General features: G+C 38.5%; 1 long non-coding RNA gene across 2 annotated transcripts in view; it reads left to right on the forward strand.

The window, feature by feature from the left end:
- Nucleotides 1–23,189, forward strand: part of LOC141567871 (uncharacterized) — a 207,329-nt gene extending 184,140 nt beyond the window's left edge. The window contains exons 3-4 of one of the 2 annotated variants that reach the window (XR_012490810.1): nt 11,553–11,614; nt 22,954–23,189. This is a non-coding gene — a long non-coding RNA (uncharacterized LOC141567871). Of the gene's footprint in view, nt 1–11,552; nt 11,615–19,679; nt 20,452–22,953 lie in introns of those variants that run through there. The other variant, XR_012490808.1, reaches the window with a different exon arrangement.
- The last annotated feature ends 2,862 nt before the right edge of the window (nt 23,190–26,051 follow it).

The raw sequence follows: 26,051 nt of genomic DNA on the forward strand, positions 1-26,051 counted from the left end.
GTCAGTGGCCCCGAGGAAAGCACTGCACACTTGAAGGAAAGGGGTCTTAAAACTCTGCTTTTGGACCCTTCCTCCTGTGCTTCCTTCCCACTCCCAGTCCCAGCTTTCCTCAGGGCTAAGCCTCTTTGAGTTAAGACCTTCAGCATGTGCCAGTAGGAAGCGGGGCCAGAAACCACTAAAGTTAAAGAGGAGGGAGAAAACGGGGTGTTTCCCTACACCAGGAAATAGAAATGCTTATGATGTAGCAGCTCGGAAGCACTTACTATTATTTTTATGGAATGGATAGATGACCACAATGGAGTAATTAATGGAATAAGAAGGAACTCTACCCATCTTTCAAAAGTTCCTGCCCTAATTTACACAGATAGCTGTTGGTCTACATTTATTTATTCTATTACTTAGTCTTCCTTCAAAAGGGAAACAGATTATGATCTATCTGAGCGGATATAAAGAAGTTCCTCTTAGATCTGCAGGAAAGGCCAATTGACCTTCGAAGTATTCCATTATTCCTTAAAATCCAGGGAAATGAGAACTCTTCTTCATGTGATTGATGAAGGCATGGTTGGCCTTACACAGTGTGCCACTCCAGGCATTGCGTGCTTTCCTGTCTGTCTTAGGGGATTTGTTTTTGGGGTGCCTGGGTCATAGATTCTTGGTATATGTTATCTGAATGAATGAATGCATAAACAAGTCCCTCATGTTGTGGCTTATTTCTTTGGGGCTGATGGACCTTGAACTTCATTAGCTATAATGTGAATGCCCAAGTGCAGTGGGCTGTTGCTGTAGAAATCTAGGTATGAAGCCTGGGACTGGCCGGGGGCCATGTTTCCTGTGCTGTGGAATACATTTGAAGTCAAAGAGAAAAAAGCCAACATACAGCGTGAAACAAAGGTAAGGGACACAGAAGGAAAGTCCTGGCCATTTAAAACTCTGCTTCCATTTGTTTTTAAGGGCTGGCAGCATTCTTCTCCTTCCCAATAAGGTGGTCATTTAATCCTTCATTTGATAACTTGAGATGTTTCAGTATCTGCCAGTAAATTCCCTCTCAGCTAATTTGAGTTAGGTTTCTGTCACTTGCAATCAAAAGAACCCTGAATAACACATAACACGTAAAAGGATTTAACTGGAATTAGTCATTTGCATAATATTGCCACATCTTGTAAAAACAAAGAACATCGTTTTTTAGTAACTCTAGTTAAGTACAGTTGCATCTGTATTGTGCCAGGAAGGATGACAGCGCTGTATTTACCTTTGCAAACAATCTTTGTTTCCATTTGGCACATACAGAGGTTGAAATATTAACCGTGCATCCCAGGAGAAAATCCTAGCTCTGTAAGGTCTATGGGTGATAAAATATATTATATAAACACTCTGTGTTCAAGGTCAGCACATTCTATACATTTTTTCCTGCTGGGAGTTACTCATTTTTATGGAAAATGACCTGGCCCACTCTAATAAATGTGAGTAGAACTGCTGGGAGCTACCTTCTCTAATTCTTCTCATCTCACAAGCAGGTAGTGAATAATGTCTTGGGTATCTGAGGACCCCATCTTCAGAAGTAGGATACTTACATGTGGACAAGACCGGAGGTAGTTAATCTCCCTTTAAGTAGAACATATGCCAACAGCAAAAATAAGGCCTTTTCTCACGCAAATAAGTTCCCCCATTTTGAGGTCCAGTCTCCAGGAATGCTACCAGTGCCCAAGTCCCTGTCCCCAGAACTCTGTGAGCAATAGAAATTAACCTTTGGTTGAGTGGCTCTGGTTTGTTTACATTACTCTAACTCTTCTTGCTGAGTTCAGTCTATCCTTTGTTTAGTGGCTTTTTTTTTTGGTTTCTTCTGTTGTTTCCCTTTCACTTCCTTCCCATTCCCCAGGGCTCCCTGAGCACAAAGCCAAGTCCTCCTCGCCTCCTGGTCATGGCCCTTTGTGACTCGGAGGGTGTGACCCCACAGTGTGTCCACGCAGAGGGAACACTTGGTAGTTCCCAGGTTGGACTTCCATGCTCCATCCAGCATGCTGGGATGCTCAGAGGGCAAAGGTAGGAGAAACAGAGGATAATTGAATTACGGATTTCTGTTGTGTTCAAGATGTTCGGTCTTGCACACATGTAGCAATTCTTGATTGCTTAAGAGGTCCCTGGTGTGTTTTTGGCAAGTGAAGACCTCAACATGTGCCTGGTTCTGGTCCAAGTGACATGCACAGCTCTGGGATTACTTAACTACTCATCTGCCTGCATCTTCTTCCAATTCCTTAGAAAGAAAATTGAAAACAAGGAGAGAGAAAGGAAAGGGGTGTTGACCTTGATGGCCAAAATAATTCCTCTTAGGTAAATTCCAAGATAAACTCAAAGATTAAAAAGATAAGACACTCCTCAGTGGAATACTTGCAGAAAATAAGAGCCAACACAGGCTTTCTTTAAAAATCAGAAGTTAAAAAAAAAGAGAGATTCTGACCCTTGGAAATGTGTGCATATGTTCACGTGTGTATGTGTTTGATTTTATTTTGTGAGATTAATAAGGATCTCTTGTCCTCTCCCCTGGTGTAGACTTAGCAGCCTGGTCATCTGATGCTTGGTCATGATTTAGTCTTAGAAGAGGATACTATTTCAAATGTGTACCATCCATGGAAAATTTGAAGAAGAGGAAGATGAAGGTGGGGGATGCGTATGCCACCTACAACTTTGTGTAAACTAGTTTAATTGGTATTTTTTCCCCAAACACCTCGCTGATTGACCCTGAAGAAATGGGCGTGTTTTCAGAGGAATTACTCCAAGGGTAAGACATGATTTTGATCCAGTTTGGATGGTATAAAGTGGGTGGTGAAAGGTACAGACAATGGCTTTGGGCATCTGCCCGAAAAGGGAAAAGAAGAGGCCATTGAGTTATAGAAGAAGCGTTGTAGGTGGAAAAAGTAAAAAGTGAAGCAGGAGAGAATCTCAACAAGGGAGACGAACAAAGACGCACCAAGCCCTGCGTGTATTGCTCTCTCTCTCTCTCTTTGTTGTCGTTCCTATTGCAGTTACTATAAAATTGTTCTCTGTTTCACATACTGAACACTCTGTAAAGGCTGGACTGCACCATGTGCCATGTGCCTTTTATATTCTGCAATCATCTCCCTTAACCCAGTGCCAGGAGCTCAATGAGCACTCCATAAACACTCCTTTATTGAAGGTTTGACCAGAGATGGCCAAAGGACCAACCTCCAAAGGGGGAAAAGCAGGACTGCACCAATGATGCATTTCAGAGAAACCACCGTTTCTTCTTTACCCTGCTTTTCAAGGGAATTTTCCTTCAATGTCAATTTGTTATTAGAGGTGTTAGCTAAAGCAACAATGGGGTACAACAAATTCTCCTTTTCTAGTCCTCTGACACCCCCAAAGTTGTTGTCAGTAAGGCCAAGAAAATGGTCGGTTCCTTAGGTCAAATGATTCCTCAGCGCTATCTTTCCCTCCCACTTGTTTTTGGATTCGCTTTTTTTTTTTCTTTTTGGCCATTGACTGAAATCATGAATTCAGAACACAACAAGGAACCCATAGGACTGAGAACAAATGACAAGATCCCTTGTCATTAGGCAAGGGATCCATGGGACCATTATTTTCTCTGCACATGATGCTGAAGACGTCACATGATACTGCTCTAAACTGTGATGGAAATGCAGGCCTGGTTCAATGCGATCCAAGGTTCTCAAAACAAATGGTAAAAATCATGAAGTTCAGCACTCAGAAGAATGCTGAAGCGCCCAATCTAGACAAATAAAGACTAGTAGAAGCCGCCCTCAACTTGATAGTTATATGAGCCTCTCTCATCAGCCACCAAGAATTTTATGGAGCAGCCAACTTTCCTGGTGATGGGGGTGACAGACTGGAGGGCACCAAGTAAAAGTTTATGGGAGCCATGGAGGAAAATGGTGTTGGAGTTTTCTCTTTCTCCCTTTCTCCCTTCCACCTCCCCTTTTTGTTTAGCTTAGCTAGTTCTGAAGTCTACCATAGAAAAGGCCTTGATTATCAAATGTAATATTCACGTCAGATTGTGCCGTTCAGCCTCACATGGGGGACTATACAGGGCTTCAGTGTTCCTTAATAAATTACCTCTTCGTGTAGCAATTAACCCCCTTCTGTGAAGGTTCAGTGTTTCCTTGGGCCTGTGCCAGTGCTAACAGCTATGGCTTAGCATTCTTTTTAATGGGCTGCAATTACTGCTGAGAGCAGGGAAACATAAAATATTAACACTTAAGCATCTTTTACACTTCTTTGAACGTTAGATTACGTCGAAAATATAACTGACTTTTCATTCTTAAACCTGATATTTGCTTAGAATTCCACAGGACCCATGAAAATGTTCCGGTAAGTGGTTTCTGTTGATTTATTAACTCCCATGAAAGCTTAATGGAAACCCTTTGCCACCAAATATTGAATATATTATGCATGCTTACAAAAGTCTTGTTTACCAATTCCCCGACTTTCCCATCTTTTAGAGAAGATAAATTATTTGGAGCACAACTTGATGCGAGTTCCATTGTTTTCCCTCTGTGCCATCTGTTGGGGAAGGAGAGGGCTAAAGCTTTAAACCACCCTAGTATGGTTGAATCGGCCCCTCAATTAAAACTCTATTCACTATTATCTTTGCTCAACTTACTTTGCCTTTTGTTTTGCTGTTACCTGCTGCTATGAAGATCTGATGATATCAGTGAAATGGTATCTGCACATTACTTGTTATTCTCTATTCTCTTTATCGTATATGTGCACTATAGATGTATATATAATATAGAATGCAATGAATATGTATATATCCACCGCATATACTGTGTATACACCATATGTGTGTAGATATGCATTACATATACTATGTATTATATATGTTTTACACATAATATATGCTATATACATATACTATATGTGCATATATAATATATAGAGAGGAAGAGAATATGTAATGTGCAGATATACACAGATATATAAACAAAGTACATATGTCTGCGTATACCCACACTACATGCATATATATGTGTATATGTATGTACATTTTGGTGCCTGCTTCATAAAATTATGGCATAAGAGCTAATGGAGCTATAACTAATATCAAGAGGTTATATGAATCCATTCCACAATTTTCAGATGACTAAAAGTCTAAATCCATTAAGGCTGATCTGTTTTCTTCTTTGCCATCTCTAGAGATGGTTACCATATAGATTTTTCTTTTCTTTTTGGCCATTGACTGAAATCATGAATTCAGAATACGACAAGGAACCCATAGGACTGAGAACAAATGACAAGTCCCTTGTCATTAGGCAAGGGATCCATGGGACCATTACTTTCTCTGCACATGATGCTGAAGACGTCACATGATACTGCTCTAAACTGTGATGGAAATGCAGGCCTGGTTCAATGCGATCCAAGGTTCTCAAAGCAAATGGTAAAAAACATGAAGGTCAGCACTCAGAAGAACGCTGAAGCGCCCGATCTAGACAAATAAAGACTAGTAGAAGCCGCCCTCAACTTGATAGTTATATGAGCCTCTCTCATCAGCCACCAAGAATTTTATGGAGCAGCCAACTTTCCTGGTGATGGGGGTGACAGACTGGAGGGCACCAAGTAAAAGTTTATGGGAGCCATGGAGGAAAATGGTGTTGGAGTTTTCTCTTTCTCCCTTTCTCCCTTCCACCTCCCCTTTTTGTTTAGCTTAGCTAGTTCTGAAGTCTACCATAGAAAAGGCCTTGATTATCAAATGTAATATTCACGTCAGATTGTGCCGTTCAGCCTCACATGGGGGACTATACAGGGCTTCAGTGTTCCTTAATAAATTACCTCTTCGTGTAGCAATTAACCCCCTTCTGTGAAGGTTCAGTGTTTCCTTGGGCCTGTGCCAGTGCTAACAGCTATGGCTTAGCATTCTTTTTAATGGGCTGCAATTACTGCTGAGAGCAGGGAAACATAAAATATTAACACTTAAGCATCTTTTACACTTCTTTGAACGTTAGATTACGTCGAAAATATAACTGACTTTTCATTCTTAAACCTGATATTTGCTTAGAATTCCACAGGACCCATGAAAATGTTCCGGTAAGTGGTTTCTGTTGATTTATTAACTCCCATGAAAGCTTAATGGAAACCCTTTGCCACCAAATATTGAATATATTATGCATGCTTACAAAAGTCTTGTTTACCAATTCCCCGACTTTCCCATCTTTTAGAGAAGATAAATGATTTGGAGCACAACTTGATGCGAGTTCCATTGTTTTCCCTCTGTGCCATCTGTTGGGGAAGGAGAGGACTAAAGCTTTAAACCACCCTAGTATGGTTGAATCGGCCCCTCAATTAAAACTCTATTCACTATTATCTTTGCTCAACTTACTTTGCCTTTTGTTTTGCTGTTACCTGCTGCTATGAAGATCTGATGATATCAGTGAAATGGTATCTGCACATTACTTGTTATTCTCTATTCTCTTTATCGTATATGTGCACTATAGATGTATATATAATATAGAATGCAATGTATATGTATATATCCACCGCATATACTGTGTATACACCGTATGTGTGTAGATATACATTACATATACTATATATTATATATGTTTTACACATAATATATGCTATATACATATACTATATGTGCATATATAATATATAGAGTGGAAGAGAATATGTAATGTGCAGATATATACAGATATATAAACAAAGTACATAAGTCTGCGTATACCCACACTACATGCATATATATGTGTATATGTATGTACATTTTGGTGCCTGCTTCATAAAATTATGGCGTAAGAGCTAATGGAGCTATAACTAATATCAAGAGGTTATATGAATCCATTCCACAATTTTCAGATGACTAAAAGTCTAAATCCATTAAGGCTGATCTGTTTTCTTCTTTGCCATCTCTAGAGATGGTTACCATATAGATTTTTCTTTTCTTTTTAGATTTTATTGGGGAAGGGGAGCAGGACTTTATTAGGGAGTCAGTGTGTACTTCCAGGACTTTTTTCCAAGTTGTTGTCATTTCAGTCTTAGTTGTGGAGGGTGCAGCTCAGCTCCACGTCCAGTTGCCGTTGCCAGTTGAAGGGGGCACAGCCCACCATCCCTTGCGGGAGTCGAAATCGGCAACCTTGTGGTTGAGAGGGCGCATTCCAACCAACTGAGCCATCCAGGAGCTCAGCGGCAGCTCAGCTCAAGGTGCCGTGTTCAATTTTAGTTGCAGGGGTGCAGCCCACCATCCCTTGTGGGAGTCGAGGAATCTAACTGGCAACCTTGTGGTTGAGAGCCCGCACTCCAACCAACTGAGCCATCTGGGAGGCAGCTCAGCTCAAGGTGCCGTGTTCAATCTTAGTTGCAGGGTGCGCTGCCCACCATCCCTTGCGGGACTCGAGGAATTGAGCCGGCAACCTTGGGATTGAGAGCCCACTGGCCCATGTGGGAATTGAACCAGCAGCCTTCAGAGTTAGGAGCATGGAGTTCTAACCGCCTGAGCCACCGGGCCGGCCCCACCATATAGATTTTTAATTATAGAAGTAACTTAGGCACTTCTAACTATGGAGGTATTTTCTACACCAACAAATAAATAATTTTAATAAATAATCACATAATTTCTCATAAAATAAATATATTTAGTTCTCTAATATTAGTTTCTTTTGTTTCACTTTCTTTTTTTTTTATCTTTGTATATCTCCAGCAGGACTTGCTACATTAAATGTATATAGATTGACTGATACTGAGTTTTACTCTGGTTCTTCTAAACATTACTTTGTATATTAATATTACCTCTGAAGTACCTTCCAATATTTAGTTTATCTGACAGCTATTCTTATTTATAAGCTATAAGCTATTCTTATTCTTGTTTATTAATCACTGAATTTTTAAATCATTAACATAAGGCTGTTTCCTGTTAATTGTCATTTGATACAATTGAAAGTAAAAATGAAATCCATGTTGATCACCTCCCTTTATAAACATGAGTTTCAGGTATTGCTTAAAACTCAAATATATATATATATATATATATATATATATATATATATATATATATAGTTAGCAATGTAACACTCTTTTAGTGTCTCCTCAATGAAATAGAGTTATTTTGGCCCTCTAACACAGAGGTTGGCAAACTCTAGACCATAGGCCAAGTTCACTGCTGCCTGTTTTGGTATATAAAATTATATGTAGAACACAGTCACATTCATTCATTTATTTATTGTCTACCACTGCCTTCACACCACAATGGCTGAGATGAGTAATTGTGACAGACACTCCATGACCTGCACAGCTGAAAATAGTTCCTATGTGGCCCTTACAGAAAAAGTTTGGCAACCCGTGCATATAGATGGACATTTAGTATCCTTAATTATGCTGTTATGAAAACAGGCACTCACATATTGTATTGTTACCTGTATTGATAAAGGCATCCAATCATAGGACAGGCTCATTTGAATATTCCATATCAAACACGCTTACATCTAATTGCTTGTTTCCAGCATAATTCTCTCTAGATGTGGAATCTGCCAAAATTCTCTTGAATTCAGAGGGTTTTTTTGTCTTTTCTTTGGGTTGTAGAAAAATCGAAGTTTACTCAATGGTAAAAAAAACATGGTTATAAGGGGCTGATAAGTCATGAAGGAAAACACTGCCATTTAATGGCTGTTGGCGTCTGCTAAGTCCTCAGAGAGGACTACATAAGATTGGGTATGTCACGTGACTGCTCTGAGCCTAATTTCCTTCATTTATAAGACGGAGGTAATGAGAGCATCCATCTCCTATGTTTAATATGGGGTTAAATAAGAAAGAAAATGTTATAATGCATTCATGGATTATGGCCAGAGCACATGACGTATGCCCCATGCTGCATAAATAGTGTGTGTATTTTTATGATAACCAAAGTAAATGTACGATAAAAAATGATAATTACAATAATATCATAGTTGCCTCCATTCTTCACTTTATATGTTACATGTAGCCCTAGTCTTTGTTCCTAAATCAGTGGCTCTGGCTACTTCCTTGACTTACAGTAAAGCTCAACAGTTCATTCTCAAACATAATGATATCATGTGAGGCAAAGCAGAACTCCTAGTTTATTTATGTTTCTTAATTAGCCTCCCTCATTGAGTCTGTCCGACTCCAGGCACAATTAAAATGTTACGTGTTTCTCTAACACACCAAACAATTCTCAATCCCCAGACACCCTAGAATCTCAAACCTATGGAATGATTAAGGCAGAGGAAAATCCCAGAGGTGCCCAGTGGTGATATCTAAGCATATGAGATCATCAAGAATGCTCACATTCACATTGACACGTGGAGATTCCAATCTACCAATCCATGCACTGCTGACAACGCCACTCGGTTTAAACATGCTCAGACAGATTCTTATTCATGGAGCCATTTTGGGTGTTTTTAATATCCTGTGCATTTTTATCTCTTACACATAGTTGTCATAGCATTGGAAGATTCACCATTAGAAAACCATTTATTGGAGGATTCTCTTGCCACTGTCTATAAAATAGGCAACTCTTTTCTGTAGCAACACTTTTTCCCCAGGGAATAGTAATTTCTTCTCTCTCTGAAGTCTGCCTTTTGCTAGCCACTCTTTCATAACATGTATTATATAAGACCTTGTTAATCTGAATCACTTCAGCATCTCCTCTCCATACTTGTTAAGAGACCTGGGTGCAAACTGTATGTGCTTCATGCTCTGTGTGCCCCAGACACATACCTGCAGGTATGTATTGCTCAGGACTGTTACTAAAAGGAAAACTATTTATTGGCTTTCCACAAGACTCTGTCTCTGAAAAGAATATGCTTTCTAAGAACTCTATTACCCGTTAATAAAAGTTATAATATACTGATCAAATAATCCCTTCTGCTTTGGACGGAATGTCTGAGTCCCTTTCCCAAAATTCATATGTTGGAAACTTAATCCTTAATGTGATGGTATTTGGAGGTGGGGCCTTTGGGAGATAATTTGGTTACCATTAGGTCTTGAGGGTGGGGTCCTCATGGTGGGATTAACACCCTTATAAAAGTGGAAGAGACAAGATTCTTCTCTCCCCACTACGTGAGGACACAGCAAAAGGTCCTCCATCTGCAAAACAGGAAAAGGACTCAGATTAGGAGCTAAACCTGCTACTACTTTGATCTTGGACTTCCCAAGATACAAAACTATAAGTAATAAATGTCTGTGGTTTAAGCCTGAAACGGAATCTAGGGTAGTTTTGTTATGCAGCCCAAACTGACTAAGATACTTTCTTTTGAATATTTGCTTTTGGCAGATGCTGTTGATTGGCCAACTCCAAGCCCATGCCCCATCCCCTTCTCCTTTGCCTACGTCCACTTGTAGATGCTGCCGACAATCTTGCTTGCCTTGGCAGCCTCCCTTGCAGATAGGTGTAGCCACGTGACACAGATCTGGGCAGTAGAGTGTAAGAGGCGTCTGCTGGGACACCTGAGAAAGCTTTCCGTTTCCTAGCAAAAGGAGTAGATGTCACTGGCTCCAGCCTTTCCCCTCCTTCCTAACTTGAACAAGGTCATGATACCTGCTGCTCTAGCAGCCATCACGTTTCTGAGATGACGCTCTTCTGTCTTAAGGATGGTGAATGGACAGAAAGAGCTGGGGTCCTTGATGACATTGTCAAGCTGTTTGCATTCTTCAGTAGCCAGTTATCCCAAACTTCATGTTATACCAAACAATGAACCTCCCGCAATTTGTTTGTTATTTAAGTGACAATTAATGCTGCTTTCAACCAAATATAGTCCTGTGAAACAGATGATTAAATTTTTAGCAGGGTTCTTTGAAAAAACTTATGTTAGAGATATGATTAAAAATTGTATTGTAATCTAACCATTATACATAAAAAGTGAGTGACAAAGCACAGCACTTAAGAATAAGAATTTAGTTTTGAGCCATAACCTGACCACTGACTGGTTCTCTTAGGCAACTTATTTCACTCGTCTCAGGCTCGGTTTCTGTAAATTGTGCAGGGTGATGTAACAAAAAGACTAGAGAATTAAGTGATAAAAATGCACGAAAAGCACTTACTTGGCATGTAATAAATGCTCAAGAAAGATGAAATATTTTTGTTATTTGTAATATGATAGATGAAGCCATGCTAAAGAATTTAATTCATGGAATCTATTATGCTTTGAGGTGCTATTTTTCAAATTCACAGTATTTCAAACTTTTGGATTCTATACTGTTTTACTCAATTTGACTTCAATAAATAAACTCACTTCTACTCAGTATTTCTTTCAAAAGAGACAAAAAAGGATATCACACAAAAGTTGGAAGATATTTTTTCCATATTGTTTTATCATGATATTACCATACTTCTATCATCATAACAACCTGTCACAATTCAATTAGTTAAAAATCAAAGATTAAATCGAGTTAGGTTTATGAGAATTAGTATCTCAATTGCCAAAGTTAATTTGAACCACCCATCCATTCACAGAATGCTGGTTATTTCTCTTGCCCACTCAATGTTCAAAGATTTTATTTGCCCAGTTTCTGATTTTTTTTTTAAACAAACTTTTAATAATGTTTTTTTTTCTCTCTCTCCTCAGTTTGGAAGAAGTCTTATGCCTGGTTACCATAGCTAAAACAGGAGACACCAAATGGAAGAAAGGTACGATTTACATGAGAAAGAATGAAAATAAAAATCACACTCCACTTAGAGGAAGAGTCTGGGACCAAATCAAAACAGTCAGAGATGAAAGCTTAGCAACTTTGCACATTTTAAGCACTGCCTGGAATTCTGGCTGATGGGATATTCTGGAAGGAGGCTTAAGCAAATAAGTACGCTAAGAGGAACACTGAAGTTGTTTCATGCTGTGGCTGTTTTAATCTCTGGGCACGAACTGGGAATTATTTTCATAGGGTGTGGGAGGAGAAGTAGCCAGGGGATTGCTGAGGCCCATAATGGACTTCTGTGGTATGCACTGAGGACCGAATGTGAAGCCACACGATTACTGGGCTCTCCACCTCTTCTGACCAGTGCGAATTCTAATCCACAGTCCAGCCTCAATGCGTCATCTCAGTTTCAGTCTGTGCAGGGGGACTTTATCTTGCTGCTCAGGCTTTCCAAAGAGTAAAATGGTATTCAGTGTTGACTTCAGGGCAAACCTGGGGAGGTTGAATGAATCCATGGGTCCCAGGGAGATAGGCTCAGGATGCTTTCATGGTTTCAAGTCTGTCTCTCTACAGGTAACTGCAAAGTATATGGGATTCATTAGCCAACACAGATGAAAAAAATCTGAGTCTCAGTTACTGAGAAGAAATTATACAGCATCCAGGAAAGATGAAAAATAGCAAACTTCACTCAGTTGTATTCTTCTTGTGCCAATCACTTAGTTTCAGATTTTTTTTTTTTTACTGGTAACAAAAGCCAAACTACCTGAGTCTGTCCTCGCTGATATAGGACAATGTCTGAGGACAGACTTCTTGAAACTTAAACTACTGTGACTTTGTACAGCTTCCAGTGTCTCGTGCCCGGATGACACTAAAATTGTCTATAATGAAGAAAGTAGAGAAAGAAAAAGCTCAAGTTACTGAGAAGATGCCTTAATATCCTATTACATAATTCTTTTACTTCAAACACTGGGTCTATCTTTTTTTCGTAAGCCTATGCATAACATAAATACCATCTAATTTCTCTTTCTCTCCTCATTGCAGGTACAGGACAGGAAAAATAATAATGTCATCATGAGGTTTACTGGTTTCAAAAGGGAGGTTTTTCTGTGATTTATGTTTTTGGTGGCATTCGATTGGGAGAAGGTCTGTTGACATCACGTTTCCCCCTACACGCTGAAGCTAGATTAATCTTCTAAAGCACTATTTTTCTTGTGTTAGAAGTGAGCCCTGGTTTCTCCTGTCTGTGGTGTAGCTCCTTCTGCGAGCCCTAATTTTTAAGTCGTGTCTCTTGTTCCTCTTCTTCTTGAACTTGATTACTAAGGTCCTGACGAACTTGGTTACCAACCGTTCTTTCAATATACCGAGTAATTCTCCACTAGCTCGTCCCTTCACTTTGGAATGCCCTTGTCATCTTCCTGTATGTCAGTCTGGTTTAGGCATCATGGTCTAAATTCAAAGCCCCTTCCTGCAGGCCTCTTGTGGTCACGGTGGGTCCGGTAGTTTCTTCTAATAAATTCCTACAGTATTCCATTTGGACTGAACCATTCAGTTAGTCCCTTCTTTACTTCTCATCCTTTATTAAGCTATTTGAAAACCTACCGTCTTTAATTCTAGGTGCATTTACTGACTACCCTCTCTGGATAGTAACAGTTCTAGGAACAAGGACTATAGTAGTGAACAAAACATGAATCTCCAGGGTATCTCTTTTATTAAATTGTGAACTCCTCAAGGACAGCCACTTCACCTTTATATTTTATTTAGGACAATTCTTTGAACATGGAAAGCAATGACCAATTTGTATTCAGTTAATCAACCAAGCATTCAATAGTTTCCAATCCTATAAGACACAATGCTCTCTTTGAGCCAATATTTTGTAATGTGCCTTTTACTGTGCTGAGAGAACAGTAGCAAATAGTATCCTCTATCTGCACACTTAATTTTAAAAATGTCAGAATATCTCCACATAAAAATAATAGCCTTGAAATAGACAAATTAAAGAAAAGCAATGTGAACAGCATAACATTCATTTCATTACATAAAGGCTTGGACCTGACAACTTAGAGATGCAGTGTAGTAGCCAGATGAGTAAGTGTGGATTCTCCACAAGTAAAATGATGAGAAACCGTTTCCTAATGTGAAAATGAAATAGCAGAGGAAAGGATAGCACTCAAATAAAAACTGGTGTTCAGATAGGGTATAGTAACCTAGACTCGTTCATGTATAATAAGGGATAGAGAGAAATCACCTTAACTGAAGTTGGTGTAACATGAGAAGAACAACTGCAGACCAACTAAGTGGCGAAATGAAGATGTATAACAGTTCAACAAGTGAACTGAATCTTCTAAGGGGAAGGTCAAAATAATTCTTATGGACTGACATAGAGCACATTACCGTGTTTCCCCAAAAATAAGACCTAGCTGGACAATCAGCTCAAATGCGTCTTTTGGAGCAAAAAATTCATATAAGACCCGGTATTATATTATATTATATTATATTATATTATATTATATTATATTATATTATATTATATTATATTATATTATATTATAGACCTGGTCTTACAGTAAAATAAGATTGCGTTTTATATTATTTTTTGCTCCAAAAGACACATTAGAGCTGATTGCCTGGCTAGGTCTTATTTTTGGGGAAACACGGTAGTGACAGAGTAGCACAGAAAACATGCCTTCTATTTTAAAATCCTGCCACAGGTTGGAGAATACTTTCAGTTTCTGGTATTTATTAAGACTTTGAAGGCCAAATATTTAGGCAGGTGTAGGGAGAGGAGGGTGGATTAAGACAAAAAAAAAAAAAAGTAATGCATACAGGAGGCTGTAGAAAACTGTTTTATGATATGTTTCTGGGGGAAGTATAAGAGGAAAATTAAAATTAATAGGTAACTCATTTCTGCTTCCGGTCATGACTGAGGAACTACTATTTGAATAGCCTTCCTGCCATTAACAATTTATACAAAATACAGGAAACAAACGTGTTTCAATGTTGGGCAAGAGCCAGTGCAAGGTTGTGATTCCCAAGAGATGGAAAACAAGTAAGGTGCATCATATGAGCTCTGTGGTTTTCAGTCAGAAGCCATGTTCTGGACCACAGCACAGGCAACGGGCCTGCACAGAGCACAGGCGTCTTGCTGAGCTGAAGAGACTGAGACCAGAGCCCGTGGAAGCTGAGAGAGTTAGAATTTGCAGGGTAGAGAACCAGAGAGGAAGGAAAATGAAAGAACCTCCCAGAAATCTGCACAAAAGTCTCCTTGAATCTAAGATGGAACTCCATGACACTGGAGGGAAAACAACTACTGCAAAAAGAACAAGTTTCCAGGAGCTATAAGGAGAGCAACTATTGAGCATGCACAGGCTGACAAGGGTTTGAACTTGGTCTAGTCAGAGTAGAAAGACCTCATTCAACATCCAGAGCATTCAGTAGAGATCCCAGAAAAGTCATGCCTTAAGAGCAGGGCCAAACTAGTCATACGCTTGACCTGATAAAGCTTCATGACAAGACTCAAAAGAACAAAGCTAATCCACAAGTAATTTAACTGCTGTTGGAACAAAAATTCAATGCACTTTAAAGGAAGACAACAAAAATGAAAAAAATGAACATTATATCATTCCACACTGTTCAGAATCTAATAAAAACATATTCAGCATGAAAAAGCAGATTCCTACTTATCCTCATGATAATGTAGAAGGTCTAACAAATGTATAAAGTGGGGTCCCAGGAAAAGAGAAAGGGAGGATAGAAAAATATTTGAAGAGATAACGCTCAATTTCCCAACCTGATGAAAATTATAAACACACAGATAAGGAAGCCAAATGAATTCCAAACAGGGTAAATATAAAGAAAACTGCAAAGAGGCATATTATAATAAAATTCCTGAAAACTGTGAAAAAGATTAAAATCTCACAAGCAGCTACATTATATACCAGGAAACAGGGATAACAGTTGACTACATCAGAAACAATGCAAGTCAGAAGACAAGGCGTGACATTTTAAAAATATAGAAAGAAAGAAAAAAAACCTATTGTGTTAATCAAGATTCCAAAAGCAGCAATAACATCCTTCAAAAATTAAAATAAAGATATTTTCACCCAAATGAAATCTGAGAGAATTTGTCCACCAACTATTACAAGAAATGTTAAAGGATGTTCTTATGTACAAATGAGAAAAATACCACTTAGAAACTCAGATCTACCTGGTGGAATGAAGAGTACTGGAAATAGAAAATATGAAGCAAATATTACATACTTTTCTCATTTTCTAATATCTCCAAACATTAGTGACTGTATAAAGCAAAGTAAATAATGTAGTGTGGAGTTTATAATATGTAAGAGTGAAAAATAAGTCACGATAGTATTGCAAAGGACTGCAGGAGAAATTGGAAAAATACTGCTGTGAGCTTCTTATGTTAATTGTAAAGTGGATATAACACTTTATTTGAAGGTAGACCATAATAAGTTGAAGATGCAAATTTCATATGAAACATAAACTATCTATGATCCTAATTTTCCAAGAAAACAACTGGCTCAAAGTACTACATTTGTCAGGAAAAAGTAGGCAACCCAAACAAAATAAATATGCATTTTTTTGCATCACAGATACAGACTTGTATCATTCAGCTAATATATATAGTATATATAAATGAAATATATATAGTATACATAATATATTGTACATGCATGTATGGAAGAGTAATAATATGAAATATTTTTAAAATAATCCTTAAAATGTACTACAATTATGTTTTTTCATGAAACTTCACTAGTTACAGAATATTTGGTTTTAAATTTGTTAAGACAGTATCATCTTTGTTGCATGTCTTAAGCTTATTTACAGTGACCATTGCAATATATGTACAGTAACTACACTTTGGAGTAGCTGTGAGATATCACTAAAACTCTTTCCAGCTAAATATGAAGTTGGAAATGCTCAAATAAGTACTTTAGCTTATTTCCAAAAAGATAGGTTAGAGTGCTTAAATTCTTTGACCCCTGTCCATTCTTCCTCACTCAGGTAACTCTCTCTGCAAATGAGGGCTGGCATGCCCTTTTTACATTTCAATTATTAATGAATGAATCCCACCCAATCACTCATGAAAGTTTGTTCAGATCTTTACATCTCATCTTTTGGTAGCAGCCATATAAGACTAATATATTTCCATATCAATGCTATAATATTTAAGGAAATCTTTGTAAAGTAACAAAGTATAGTTTTCTCTTGATTTACATAGTAGTTGCATTTTATGAAAATTTAATGTATATAAAAACTATTAAATAACTTCTTTAATTTATATGTATAAAGGAATTAGAGTAAAGATTCAGGTAATTGTATCAGTTAAACCAATTTTTTAAACACTATTTTTCTATCTGCAAGTTGTGGAACTATTATTTCTAGTTTGGTTCTTCCCTGAACATTGCAAGACTTCTAACATACCTGGCCCCTTCTCACCAAATGCTGGAAACTTCCCAAACTTTGTCTCAAGCAAAACACCATGGCAGATTTTAGAAGAGTGTCTGCAATGATCCAAAGAGGTCATGTTTTCCTTATTTGGACAAAGGCATTATAAAAACATTATGTGCCAAATGGCCAAGCAGGATCCTCCCACGTTGAATTAAATATATATGGAAAGAAGCAAGCAAGAAAAAAGGACTCTTGGAATGGAAATATGATTTGCCTAACATATCTTCCTTGTTTCAACACAACCATAATTGTGGATAAGTGTGTACTCTAGCTTCTGACTGACCATTCCCGAGGCATGGAGGTCAGAGGGTGAATGAAATTGCACTTAACCATCTTTGCCATGGACTCAGAGCTTCGACCTTAACTCATTCGTACTGTATTATGGCTGGTTTTCTAGTGAAAACTCAACACATCATTTATTAATTGTGAAGAACTTTGTTACAGGGGTATGCATAGTGATTATATGAATAGATCATATTTTGTAACCATTCTCTAATGAGGATGTTTTATTTTTTTCTGTACTGTTCCTGCTGTTTACACTCCCCATGGAATCCTAATTTGCAGCCAGGGTTGAGAACCTCTGAAATATTGTGATGAGACAGAAGCTCTAGCCTGGAATAGAGGGTGGTATGTGTCTGGGGTCGCCTCTAAATGACAAGCATGGTGGCTGCCGGAAGTTGGAAAGGGTATGGGTCTAATTTCGGATGAGAGAGGCATCACAGGTCAAGGACACGTGAATGAAAATATCTAGGTGATAAAATATATTTTTAAAGGTTGTTTTCTGAGTCATTATTGCCACTGAAAATAATAGTAGCAAGCCACAAAGAAGTTTTATTTGGCCGAAGTCTCCACCCAAGCCCAGCTCTGACACCAGCAGACATTCTTGGTAACTTGGCAACAAATATCTACTATTCTGGAAAGGCCATGTTCTTGAACACATATTAGTTCCTCTCCCAGGCAGCACACAGAGCTCTTGGAGCCTATGTTAGACTCCTCTTCCTACCTGGCTTCGTTCCTCTGTCCCAGCCTCTTCTCTGGCCACACTCCCACACTCCCACCTGGGTCCTCTTTCTCCCAAGGACTTGCTTCTTGCCTCTGCACTGACCTCTGGAATCCCCATGTCTCTTAGCCAGACAATGCACGAGTCGGGGGAAATGGATTGTTGTTGCAAGTTACAATTAGGGAAGGTAAGGGGTAATCTTTTCTTAAGGACTTTCTTTGGTTTTTGAAGCATGGAGTCAGGACCTCTGGGATTGTTATGTGTTGCTAGTCAGGGAGAAGCATCATGAAAGACTTAAGAGTGTGTAGGTTCTAGACTCAGAGAGACTTGAATTTGAATCTTAGCTCTTCTACCAGCTGTGTGAACGAACCTTCCTAAGTCCCACTTTCCCCAGTACCTGAAGCCAATACCTCAGACAAGTTGGAACCAAATGGGACTCCAGGCTACCTATTGCGCAAACAGAACCAATAAAAACATTATAGAACAAATTACAGATGAAGAAATGGTCTGTGATTTCATGGAATTGTCAGGAACTGATTTAATAGCTCGAATTCAGGCCATTCTAGTTTTTCATAAACTACAGAACAGAAAAAGAAAAAAAAAAAGACAACAACAGCAAGTATAGAACAGAGCTTTTGAAGTGGAATTAACATACTTTGGGTTGTGGTTCTTCAGTGAATTTAAGTTTAATAATACTTTTTTTTTTTGGCTGGGCGTGGCATGGAAGATGATATTCTCCACCAAAGTGAAAGCATGTCTCTCTTTCTTTGTCTCAGAGTGCATGTACAAATATAAAGGCCTGATCAACCCATCCATTTTAGGGACAATAAATGCATTGCAATAAACCTGCTTATTCAAATAAGGCAGATTGTTGTGCGATGTGGCACTGAGAATCACCTGATGGTAATACTCCTACATGGGGCACCTGGCAGTTCTCAGCTGTACAGTAGAGTGATTCGATGGAGAGTCAGACCTGGGCTCTTGCGTTCCCACTGCCCCCACACTTTTGTGTGGTTCTGGCAGCTTTTCTGAGACAGAGAGATTTTCTTTCAGGAAAATACAGTGAACTGAAAAGTCCTTTGTATCTTCTATAACGTGGAGAGAGGGGTTTCAAATCTCCTTAGTCTGGAAGGCAAGAGTGGCTGAAAGCTAACAAAGGAAGCCATTTTAAGTTTGATGAGCTGAGAGAACGGAGACTATTTGAAGCTCTGGAAAAATCCCAGAAGGTGGCTTTTCTCCCTTTTAATATAAACGTGTGACTAGACTCTCCGAGCCAACTTGATCTGTGTGCTGCTGGTGGGCACAGACCTTGAAGGCTGCTACTGTTAGCAGCAGGGTTGCCAGGCTCACCCTCTTGAGACCCAGCCAGCGACGTGGCTTTCTGTGGGACACATTTATGCACGGTACTAGAAAAACCTTTAGAATCACCTAATGAAACATATCATAATGTCAGCTTACGGTGCAAACACTTTCTCTTAGAAAAATATAATACTTATTATGGAATTGGACACTAATTTTTTTTTTGTACAATCAACATGTTACAAAGCTTTAAGATTTTAATTAAAAATTCTACCTTTGTTGTTTTCCCAAGGTTCTAGATTACTTTCCAAAATGTGCTTCCCACCTCCTGCCACCGACCCCCTGCTTCTTTCTTCGTGCTGGAGACCAGTCATGCAACCTTGGAAGGGAGAACGCTTTGAACCTGAGCGGGGCCCCTGGGGGCATGGTTGATTATTTTTGCATGGGGGCATTAAAATGCCAGACATCAATTTTTGTCTGCTGGTGAAGATGTCTCTACATTGAAGGGGCAGACTTCAGCCCTGTTCAAAGAATGTTTGCAAGTGCAAATTATGGGAACCCAAGAGAATTAGATACATTTCTTTAAATAAACCCCCTCAAGGTTCCTCTGAAGATGGTTGTGGTTCTCTAAGAAGCAGTAAATTCTGCCTGGGGGAGAATGTGGGACCAATACCCTCCCCATCCATTCTGTAGCAAGCATCCAGCGGGGTGGGTGAGGCTGCAGGGGCAATGGCACAGATTAGGTAATACCCCGTCCCCCTTAGACTGCAGATGTGTGAACTAGTTTAAAACTTTTATTAGGGCTTTTATTAGGCTCCAATGCAGTCCCAGCCTCTTTCCAGTTGCCAACTTAGCCAGTTGCTCACAAGTTACAACAAATTAGGAATACCTAATGCGTAAGCTATTCTTGCACTTTGGGGGCAAAATCCCAAACAAATCATACTCTTCCTTATGAATCCAGTCTCCCTCTTAGAAACTGCGCTGACAGGCAGAATGACACTCCAGCCAGGGTTTCATTATGGCTTTGTAATAACAGTGCAGGGTTCAGATTTCTCAAGCACATAAAACCCAGGATCCTTTATCATTTTCTGCCTGGCCACAGAATGCCCTCTCTTGTGCCTTTGATGGTTTCCCTAAGTCATTTATTCTCTTCTTTTTATTGCATGTCTTCCTTAAATGAACTTGCGCCTTCTGTGAGTGCCAGGTTAACATGTTGGAGGCTGCTATGGGCTCTCGGTCTTCAGAATAGGTACCATCACACAGAAGATCCCTACCCTCCCTCCACTTGGGAGAAGAGCTGAGGAGGAAGGGGACGGCTCTCTTACCTCGGTGAGATCTGGCAGCCTGGACGTGGCTTCAAAGTTTTATTACGTGCCAGTGAAACAAGCTTACCTGGCCGTCTAGCTCCTTCATCTGAGAAATACATTAATCTCCCCCTATTTACACTGACTTCCATAGGAGTGAACAAGCACAATGCAGAGGTTCCTTTTTTCGGTGTTAACGGTTTGCATTGAAATGTGTCCATTCAACATGCCTGGAGGTTTTTCCCTGGAAGTTTTAATCCAGGCTTCAAAATGACATTGTTGTGCATTGATAGCTGCACTGAAAGAGAAGTCTTTTGAACAAATAAAACGATAGGTCAGCATAAAGTTTTAGAAAGGGAAAACTGTCAGTTGAATGATGATCATGTTATATTTGAATTTATTAAAAAGATCTTAATGCAATAGATGAGGTATATGTGGGAAGATTGCCTGCATTATCCATAAACAATATTCAAAGGTATTAACTGAATTTAGTGTGCCTCATAGTTTGGTCTGTTTTTGCCAGTTTCTATTTGACTTCCTGCCATGAGGGTTACTTCCTGTGGTAATGGCGACAAATCAGGGAACAGTTTAAGTGTTCTCTGAAAAATTATGCAGCTGTAACTCATTTAAACCTGAATCCCTTTATTTTATAGACAAGCTTGAGATTCAGAAAATAAATGAAATAGTTTACCAGGGAAACCCGGGTACAAATTCTGACTCTACTCCGTACTAGAGATTTGGCCTCGGACAAGTTGTTTAGCCTCTCCAGTACTCTGCGGCCTCAATTATGAAAAGGAGACAATGTTAACTAAAGGTAAAGTTGTTGTGTTAGTTAAAGAAATGGAATGTTAAGTGTCTGGTACAGAATAGATGCTCGGCAAACCCTTGCTACCTTCTGAGATATAGCATTATATCAGTTTCAGATGTACATGACTTGATATATATATCATATATATATATGATGTATACTATATATATATGTTAACATCCGTCACTACATGTAGTTACAAAATAATTTTTTTTCTTATGATGAGAAATTTCAGTATCTACTCTCTCAACAACTTTCAAATATACGATACGGTATTAGCTATAGTGACTGTGATATATATTACATACCTAGGACTTAATTTATTTTATAACTGGAAGCTTGTGTCTTAGATTACCTTCACCCATTTGCCCATCCCCCTCTGCCTTCCTCTGGAAGCTACCAACTGTTCTCTGTATCTATGAGTTCATTTTGTTTGCTTGTTTTAGATGATGCCACATAGGAGATCATACAGTATTTGTCTTACTCTTTGACTTATTTCACTTAGCAAAATGCCCTCAAGTTCCATCAATGTAGCAAATGGCAAGATTTCCTTGTTCTTTATGTCTGAATAATAATAATAATAATAATAATAATAATAATTATTATTATTATTATTATTTTACGCACACACACATGCATACACACACACACGATACCAAAAAATGTATACACATGTTAAGAAAGGAGAAAACTGTATTAAAATTGTAATACTCAGTATATACTGATAACAAAAGATGAATACAAGTCACGTTTGACTTCTGCAACTACAAGAGGTATTCAAAGTGGCTACCATCAGTGTAATTTTAATACAGTTTTTTTCATTTCTTAAAATGTGTATACACTTTTTGACACCCTCTGTGTGCATATATATATATATATATGCCACATTTTCAATATCCATTAATCCATCAATGGACCCTTAGGTTGTTTCCATGTCTTGGCTATTATAAAAAATGCTGCAATGAACATAGGAGGGTTCTCTTCTCTCCATATCTTCTCCAACACTTGCTATTTATTTTCTTAGTTAGGGTCTTATACCCACTTTCATTAAGTGCTCCTAGAGTGTATGTTCATACTGAAGTATTTTAAAAAACATATAAGTAAATAGTTAAGGAAAGTAACTTTCTTATGCTTGCGGCATTGGCAAGGCGGTAACCAGAGCTTTTCTACCTCTAATAAATCTCTCTCGAAAGTCAGCAGTTACCAAAGACGACTTCATGGAGTGATTAATGGAAGAAAATAACAAACTACTTGCATTTTGGATACGAAGAAGAACATCTTTACTTGTTTAGTTCTGGTTTTCATTTTCTCAGATTGTTGACTCATTGGATTTCTTCCTTTCAGAATGTGGATTTTTCAAATCCACTTATTTTATTCTCTACTCTTTTGATTATTTGGTTTTGTTGAACTTTAAGAAGCTGGTGCAAATCACTATTTATTTTGCTTCCTCACAGAAAACTGACATTGGCTGATGGCGCACAGCTCTGTGCAGCCTCGTGTAGAGGCACACTCCTAACTGTGCCTCCATGGCAACCAGTGGCAGGAGCCGGGAAAAGCACATGGGGTCTGTCATCCAGACTCAGCCTCTGCCACAGTGTGTATTTCTTATTCAATATGATGATTTGCTCGCCTGGTATAACCACTGACTCTGCTTAAATTTCCAGAGAGTGACCCCAACCTATAGTGCCTATATATACGCATATACACACACATATATATATAAAATATTTGTAGGTATATACCTGTATATGTATATTATATATAAAATTGTGTTGCTTTGTGTGTAATTTATGTTATTCTATGTATTGTGTATTATATACATACAAAATACTCACATATTCCATATACACATATCTTTTCTGTATAGGCATAGAATACCTATATACAATTATACTGAACAGTACTTATTTCTGTGGATGGTGTCTGGGGATTGAGGTAGAGGAAGACTAATGTTTCTTGCTCTAATATTTTTACAAGTTTGTGTTAACTAATTGACTAAAATAAGGCCCATTAGCCTTAGTCTCTGAGACTGAGGCCAGAAACTCCTTTAGCATCCAGTATGTTTGGTCCCAGTCAATGAGAGGGTTTACGGTTGATGTTTACTTACCTTCTTGGTCCTCTTTCTCTAGTAAGATTTTACTGGCTCCGTCCACACTGTCTCCAACCCGCTATGTGTCATGATCTTCCTGTTTCACTTTATTGTCTGAGAACACTGTGGTAATTGCCAGGAGAAGGCCTAGTTATGGTGGTCCTGTTAGAAGGAACGTGCTAATGTCAGGTTTGCATGGGTTACTTTTAGCAAAAGAGCCAACTACCTAGTGAGACTTAAAGAACATGGTACTCAGACGGACGAGGTTGATGGAGGGAAGACATGAGAACATTCCGCGGGTCACTGTGGAGGACGAGGACCCTAAGTCTTGGTGTGACACTGGGGTCGGAGAAGAAGGGGGTACTGTGAGGTGACGCCAAGCTAATGAGGTTACTTAAGTTTAACTTTATCTACTCTTGGGATCCATATGTATGGGTATGTGTGTGTAAATTTTAACAACATAAAACTTATTTAGAGTTTTGTTTAAACGTAGAAAAAAGGGTACACAATATAAGCTCATACGAAGTGGAAAAAAACAAGTTGTCAGTGAGAGACTGGTTATTCCATCTAGATTTTCCCAGCTTCAAATATAATGAAAGAAAAACAGAGCAGCTAATACTACGTTTATTTGGATAGGTGAGCTCACTGATCAGATGTCAGTTCTCAAAAGTTATCATTCAGCCTAGAAACCCAATTTAATTATTGGCAATTAATTTTCCTGCTCTGTTTTGGAAAAGATGACAATATCAGTTGTACTGACAGCCTCCTTTGAAAATGTTAAGTTTTCCTTCTGCTGGTGATTCCAGAATCATTTTCTACCATTGTTTTTGTCTTTTTTGAGGTTTTTCATGCACATAAGCAAAATGTCAAATGAAGACATGATTTAAAAAAACAATTATCAATCATAGAGTTTAAAATATACATTTTCAATCTTAATTTAAGCTCTACTTTGAAGGCCAAATTGATATTTTGGAAAAATCTAAATCCTTTGAGAGAAACAAATTTATGAAGTAGTCTAATGTGAAGTAACAAAGAAAAAAAATCATTGAGTCTCTAAAATAACACTATTCTTTTATGTCAATTTTTCTTTAACATCGACCTCTCTTTTGACTGTTTTATTGAAAATTCTACAGACAGTAGCTTATTTTTCCACCAACCTAAGCACCTGAGACTTTTGGCTGATGGATATAAGACTAATAAAATTGCCTATAAAATGTAACTTTATATCATAACTTACACAATGTTTATAGACTATATTCCAAAGTTTACTTTTTTCCAAAAGCAAACATCTCAGCGTTTATATGTGTAGATTCATTATATTACAATGGAAAGCAAAAATTAATAACCTGAATTTGAGTAATGATAATACTTGCTCTGTTGTCATCTTGTTATGTTTTGTGCATACCAATTAATAAATCTAAACAGAGGGGACATTGATCTCACTCAGCATAAAGTTTTTCTGAGCCTCACATGAAGGAAATAGAGTCATATTTTATTGGAACATATTTTATTAGCTTGATTTTCAAATGCTACAGTAAAATCGTGTGTCTGACTATACAGCCCAAAATAATATGGGATAATAATCATACTCCCTCTCGATTTATTATAGGAAATAGGAATTGGCTCACATGGTTAGAAAGGCCGAGAAGTCCCAAGATTGGCCATCTGCAAGTTGGAGACCTAGGAAAGCTTGTGGTGTCATTCAGTCTCCAAGTCCGTCTGAGACCCAGGGGAGTAGATAATATAAATCGGTCTGAGTCCAAAGGCCTGATAAGCAGGAGTGCCATTGTCAGAGAGCAGGAGAGGATGGATGCCCCAGCTTGACCAGAGAGCAAATTCACTTTTCCTCTGCCTTGTTTATTCAGACCACCTACAGATTGGGTGATGCCCACCCACCCCGGGAAGGTGATCTTGTCTCAGTCTGCTGATTCAAATGCGAATCTCTTCCAGAAACACTCTCAGGGACAAACTCAGAAATGATGTTTTAGCAGTTATCTGGGCACCCCTTAGCCCAGTCAAGTTGACACAAAATTAACCATCACATCTTATAACGAGCACATGGCGTACTCCCACCTCTGGCTCTCTGCCTGGAGTAGTATTTTTTTCAGATATCCGTTTGGTTTACTCCTTTAATTCTTTGCTCAGTGTCACCTTCTCAGATACCCATGATCATCCTATTTAAAATGACACTCTTACCATCCAACACCTTCCATCTCTTTTATTGTAAGTCATTTTTCTCTATGGCCCTTATCACTTGTGAAATGCTCTAAATCCAATTATTTATTATGACCGTTGTCTGTCTCCTCACAACAGGTTATAATATTATTCATGATAGGAAGGACTGTGTTTTTTTCCCCCTTTCTCTTTTTCCCTGCTGTATTCCCAGTGCTTATAACCGTGTACACAGTAGCTCAATACATATTGTTGCATAAATGAATGAATACATGTAGGTGACTTTCTCCA

Source organism: Rhinolophus sinicus, linkage group LG12, assembly GCF_036562045.2.
Source record: "Rhinolophus sinicus isolate RSC01 linkage group LG12, ASM3656204v1, whole genome shotgun sequence".
Taxonomy (NCBI): Eukaryota; Metazoa; Chordata; class Mammalia; order Chiroptera; family Rhinolophidae; genus Rhinolophus; species Rhinolophus sinicus.